The 6,000-nt window shown below is 56.2% G+C and overlaps 1 long non-coding RNA gene across 1 annotated transcript in view; it reads left to right on the top strand.

Moving 5' to 3' along the window:
* The window catches only part of LOC128058516 (uncharacterized), a 35,945-nt gene extending 33,870 nt beyond the window's left edge, over nucleotides 1-2,075 (top strand). The window contains exon 3 of the long non-coding RNA XR_008200495.1: nucleotides 1,141-2,075. This is a non-coding gene — a long non-coding RNA (uncharacterized LOC128058516). The remainder of the gene's footprint in view (nucleotides 1-1,140) is intronic.
* Nucleotides 2,076-6,000: the final 3,925 nt, after the last annotated feature.

Consider the following 6,000-nt stretch of genomic DNA (forward strand, 5'->3'; position numbering starts at 1 on the left):
GGACGAGGCCAGGCCCTGCGAGCCTGGGGGGCCTGGTCCCAGGACAATGCAGAGCACTGAGTTCATGCCAGCCCAGGTTTGGGGTTAGAAAAATAGGAGCGTGATCTGGCCAGGACTCAGACAAAGGCCTGGGGGCTGGTCGACTAGGGGCGTCAGGTTACCCCTGCCACACAGTCGGCTCCCCTAATAGCTCGTGGGGGTGTGTGCTTTCCCCCAAAGATTATAATTAAATGAGTGATCAGGGCCCCTGGCTGAGGCCTTGGCAGGAGGGTTTCATTACAGGAAGGACTGCAGGTCCAGGACTTCCAGGCTTGGGGGGGCGTGTCCCTGTGACAGTAATAACATGAGCAGAGTGATCCCGCCAGCCTGTGGAGTGCTTCCTGCCGGCCAGGCCCCAGGTGAACAAGGCCGCGTGCCTCGTTTCTCTTGCAGCCCTGAGAGGCAGGTCCCAGGCCCCAAATAGGCAAACAGGGACTCGGAGACGCTTCGGAGCCCCCAGCTCACCTGGGGGTCACTCCCCTCACCCCTCAGCAACGTCGGGGTGAGGGGGTGCAGAGTTGCCTCTGTGTTCTCTTCTAGAAAATGCGAATCACCTGACCTCATCGAGTTGTGAAATTGATTGGCCACGCAGGGAGGATGCAGAAGATGCCCCTTCTCTTCCTTCCTTTTTACCAGAATGAAGGAGGGCCGGACTTTCGGGAGTTCATCCCAGGAACGCCCTGTTCCTCACACACCACCACTTTCCGTGTGTGTCAAGGCCTACAGACGGCATGCAGAGAGTGAGGGGAGGCTTCAGAGGAGGCTGCACTGGGGCAATTTTTGCCAGGGAGGAGATGGTGAGAGTCTGGTCTGGGCAGAAGCAGCAGCCAGATCCAAGAGACGGTCTGGAGAGACAGTCTAGAGAGCGCCGCAGGGACTAAGTTAGACCGCGGAACTTGAATTTCAGCTCCTTCACATCTTTGCTGTGTGACTTCTGGCAGGTCACTGGACCTCTCAGGTGTCAGTCTCTTACCCGTAGAATAGGTGTGTAAAGAAGAAAACCTTGCTCAGAGGGCTAAAGAGAACAGGGCCCAGCTGTTTAGCATTATGTGCCATATAAGGTAATTCTTAATAGATGCTATTTTTTTTCACTTCCTCCAGGAAGCCCACCCTGACCTCCTCTGGCTCTTGAGGTGACCTGGACTTACTCTGTTGAAGAATGTTGCCTCTTTCACATTCTAATCTCTCATCCCAAGCTGGACCCCCTGACTGGGACCCAAAAGAGGGCTATATCTCCAGAGGCCGGCAAGAACCCAGCACAGGGCAGCCATGGGGGCCAGGTGTTGGGTGAATGACATCACCGAGCACCTGTTGTGTGCCGAACCCTTCACACACGAGTCCGGCGTTTAACATCTTTCTTCCGGAATGCTGGCTTTGCCAAGACTGGTGCATAGTAAGCACTCCAGGATTATGTGATGGAAGTGCTGAGATGAACTGTCACTCAGAGGAAAGAAGACTTCCTGAGGATGGGGCCTTAGCAGATTGAGCTCATGAGACGATCAAAATAAGAAGAAAATAATAATTGTCATTTATTATTATCCAGGATCATTATTTATTATCATTATTTGTTATGATCCCGGATCATAATAAATAGTTCATCTTCCCAGGGGCTTGGTACTGCTCTTGTGCTCATCTCACAGACGGGGGAACTGAGGCACAGAGAGGTGAAGGTGGAAACCCCAAGTCACACAGTCAGTGAGTGGCAGAGCCAGGATTAGACCAACACTGTTTGCCTGAGGAGACTGTCCTGAGCTTATTACAACACACCTTCCACTATTAAAAAGAGAAGTGCCGATGGCTGTACCCATTTTGCAGATGAGGAAACAGAGTTTCTGAGAAGCGAAAGGGCTGGCCCGTGTCTGGAAGCAGAGATGGTGGCTCAGCTGGAGGCGCGCAAGGGAATGCCCCAGCCTCCAGGGTTAGTACTCTAAAGGAGCGGGGAGCTGTCCCCTGCCTGTTCTTGTGTCTGGCCAATACCCCAGCCTCTGTTTACCCAGCCCAACACCCAAGAGCTGCCTCTTCCGCCTGCCCCGGAGTCTCGGGTGCCTGCACAATAGGATTCTCTGTCTGTGCAGCTGGTTTTCATTCAAGCCCTTTGTGCTGAAATAAAAAAATGAAAAGAAAACTTGGCTCCTCCCCACTGCTTTGCTTCCCAGGGAGAGACGATCTCAGCCTTTTCTTTCCCGCATTCTGGGGCCCAGAAATGTCCATCGACTGTCCAAGATCACACAGCAGGGTTGGAGCCAGACCCCGGCCTCCGGCTTCAGGGCCGGTCACTCCCTCCTGGCCCCTGCATCTGCTTCTTCCTGACTCTGTCTTCCAGGCCTGCGGAGAGCAGAGGAAGTGGGGCTGGTGCTCCCTGAGGCTCTGGACGTGCCAGGCGCCCTGCCACCCGCAGATCACAGGCCGTTCACTGCAGTGCAGTGAGGTCTTGTCACCCCTCTCTGAACAGAGGAGGAAACCGAGGCTGCAAGAGGCAGAGAGCCGGCGGCCCCGCAGCTGGGGAGCAGCGGAGCTGGGGTTTGAGCTCGTGCCCCCACGGCTGAGTCGCTGCCGCACCTGGCACCTCATCTGGGGCCCTTGATGGAGGTCCCGGCCCTGGGGATGGTGGAGGATCCGGGAGGGAAGTGGGAGCCTCGGCAGGCCCAGGGCCCCGGAGTTGAGTCAGAAGGGAACGATGGGGGTGGCCCTGGGTCAGGCGGGAGCTGGAGCCGGGGGCCTGCGGGGCACAGCGGGGGGCGGGCCTGGGAAACTCAGCACCTCCCTTCCCTTCCTCCAGCTCCTGGGTCAGGACGGGGGTCACTCCGGGCCCCTTGGCACCCACACGTGGACAGACCCAGGGCTCCAGCAGGAGGCAGGATACGAGAGGCCGGGCGGGCCCCGTGCAGTGGGGATGGCTGATGCCCACACACTTGTGTTGACTGAGCGCTAGCTGCAGGCCAGGCGCTGTGCCGAGGGCCGTCCTGGGGCTCCCTACCAGCCAGGGGCTGCGACTGGGATTCACGCCCTTCCACGGGTGTGGAAGCTGAGGCCCAGAGCGGCCCTCGATGCTTGCCTGGGGCCACCCAGGGACCAAGAACTTTGGAAAGTGGGGTCCTCAGGAGTGAGCTGCCTGCCCCAGGAGGCATGCAAACAGGGGTGAAGGGAACTCAGTGGGGGTCAGTGAGGACTTGGAGGGGAGTACGTGGGGCCAGGGAAGCTCTAAGCTGGGGAGCGAATGAAGCCTCTCTAGCCGTTTGTTGTGGGGGATGAAGCAAATTCCCGGGTGCTCTGGATTAGAAACGTGCCTGGTATGCAGGAGGTGCTCGGTGGATGGACGCGTCCTTCATAGACCACCTGCTGCTTGCAGAAACAGTTGCTCATGCTCACGGAGCCTGCCACGGACCAGGCCCTGTGTCCTGGCATTGTTGAGCGCTCCCTGTATCTCAGCCACTGTGCTGATGCTCATGGATTCTGGAGACTCGACACATCAGATGGACACCTGCTGTATTTTTTTTTTAATATTTATCTGTGTGGCTGGGTCCAGTCTTAGTTGTGGTACGGGGATCATGCATCATGTGGGATCCTTCGTTCTCTGCCCTAACCCCACACCCAATCCATGGAGGCTCTCTAGTTACGGCTCGCGGGCTCCAGACCGTGGGGGCTCAGTAGTTGTGACATGTGGGCTTACTTGCCTCATGTGTGGGATCTTAGTTCCCTGATCGGGGATGGAACCTGCATCTCCTGTGTGGCAAAGTGGATTTTTTACCACCGGGCCACCAGGAAAGTCCTGATACCTGCTGCTGTTACCCCCTGTTGGCGGATGAGGACATGGGAGGCAGGCAGCGTGGCTAGGTGCGTGAGCTGGTGTCTCTCTGCTGTGTGGCCGCTGGCAGCTGCTAAGTTCCCTGGGCCTCGGTTCCCCCATCTGTACCATTAGATATGTCTACCCATGTCATCCTGGACTTCTAGAATGAAGTTTTAAGTGTCATCCTAGGTGAGGGTTTAAGTATCTGTGAGGCTGGCTTTTTCTCTCCCAGGGACCAGAGAAAAATGCTGCCCTAAATGGAATCCTCTAAAAGACTCTTTTAAGGCCTTCTCACATCTCCTCTCTATTTTCTCCCGTCTCAGGGCTCCTTCTCATTTTCCTATTATCCCAGTGAGACCTTCCATGCCTGGAAAAGTAAAGACATCTAGCTAAACATTATAACAAGAGTCTGGGCTTTAGCTTAATTTCTCTTCCCTTCTTTTTTTCCTCATGGGCCCTTGTGGCTGCTGTGGCACCAGACATCACATCCCACATGACCACATCCTCACCAGGAAGGGAAGGGGGCTGGGCAGGAAAGAGATCTTTCTCATCTAGAATTTCACTCTTTTATCAAACAGGAGAATGTTGTCTAAATGTCCCAGAAGACTTCCCCTAGCGTCCCATGTGACAGTGGAGTCACATGTTTGCCTTTAAGCCAGGAAAGAATGCCTGTGGCTGACTTTAGACCAATCAGAACACAGTCTTTCCATCTGCCCTAGAGAAATCTGGGCTCTAAAGTTGATGGGGGCTCATCTGGGCTGGCCGCCAGTTCCAGTCTCACCAACATCCCACATCCAGGCTGCATAGATGGGCTGGGTTTGCCGGGACGTCTCTTACTTGTCCCTTGAGTCACTCCCTGCCCCTTGGCACCATCTTCCCAGGGCTGCAGAGGCTGGTCTCTCTGGTTCTCTTCTGTCCTCCCCACCTGTTCTTTCTCAGGCCTCACAAATGGCCCTTGAGGTGGAGCGGAACTCTCTCCTGCCTTCACCTGACCCCATGCCTGGCGAGCTCAGCTCACAGGGCCCCTCGTCCTTGACCAGGTCTCCCCAGTCCCTGTCCGCGTGTCCATCGGTGGCTCAGGCTGCTCGGTCTGCCTGAGACCAGCTTCTTCCTCCTCCCAGGTCTCTGTCTTGCTCAGTTTCCCAAATCAGAGACGCGGATGTCATTTAACTCCCTGCATCTTCCCCGGCTCAGAAAACGGCACTGCCCCTAACCCAGGAGGGGATCAGCTCTCAGACCCTGGAGTCACTCTCAGCTCGCTCTCACCCTACATCCACTCCATTAGAAATCCCGCCGGCTCTGCCTCCTGACTGGACCCAGACTCCGGGCGTCTCTCCCCTCCTCTGCCAGCACCTGGTTCCTCCTCATCCCCGCCTCCCTGCTGCCACCTTCCAGAAGGACCCTGGCAGAACTTCCATCAGCTCACTGCTGCCTCTCACAGCCCTCCCAGGCCCCCGCCTCCCTCCCTGCCCCGCAGACCCTGCCTCCCGCTGCCTGCCCTCTGGCCACAGGGACTTTCGCACGCACCTCCTTAAACACACCAAGCTTTCCCCAGCCAGGCCCTGCCTTTGCCCTTGCTGCAGCTCACTCTGGGACACTGTCTTTCGGGACCTTTCTGTGACCCGCTCCCCTCCTCACTCAGGCCTGTGCTACCACGAGGGTCCTCCCGGTTCACCCACCGCGGCAGCCACCCCCACCCTGCTCTGTCCCTGACTCTGATTCATATTTCTGGTGAGCTTGCCATCCTCTCTCTCTCAGCTGGTCATTTGCTCAGTGTTTTCTGCCCACCCTGAACTCACTCTGAAGGTGAGCTCTAGCAAGTGGGAATGCTGTCTTATTCGCATGGAGCCTGGCACACAGTAGGTGCACAAAACAGTGGTGTTTTTTTTTTTTAATTTTTGTTTTAATTTTATTATTATTAAAAAAACATTTAACCATACCATACGGCAAGTGAGCTCTTAGTTCCCTGACCAGGGATCGAAGCCGCAGCCTCTGCATTGGCAGTGCAGAGGCTTAACCCCTGGGCCACCAGGGAAGTCCCAGAATACTGTGCTTGTCAACAGTCCTGGCAGCTCCTCAGTGATGCAGCTTGTGGGGTCCCTGCGGCCAAAGTAACTTCCGGCTGAGAGCTGATGGGTCCCTCTCAACCCAGGGGCACTGCCTAGACCTGTCAG

The sequence above is a fragment of the Budorcas taxicolor genome, chromosome 13, assembly GCF_023091745.1.
Source record: "Budorcas taxicolor isolate Tak-1 chromosome 13, Takin1.1, whole genome shotgun sequence".
Taxonomy (NCBI): Eukaryota; Metazoa; Chordata; class Mammalia; order Artiodactyla; family Bovidae; genus Budorcas; species Budorcas taxicolor.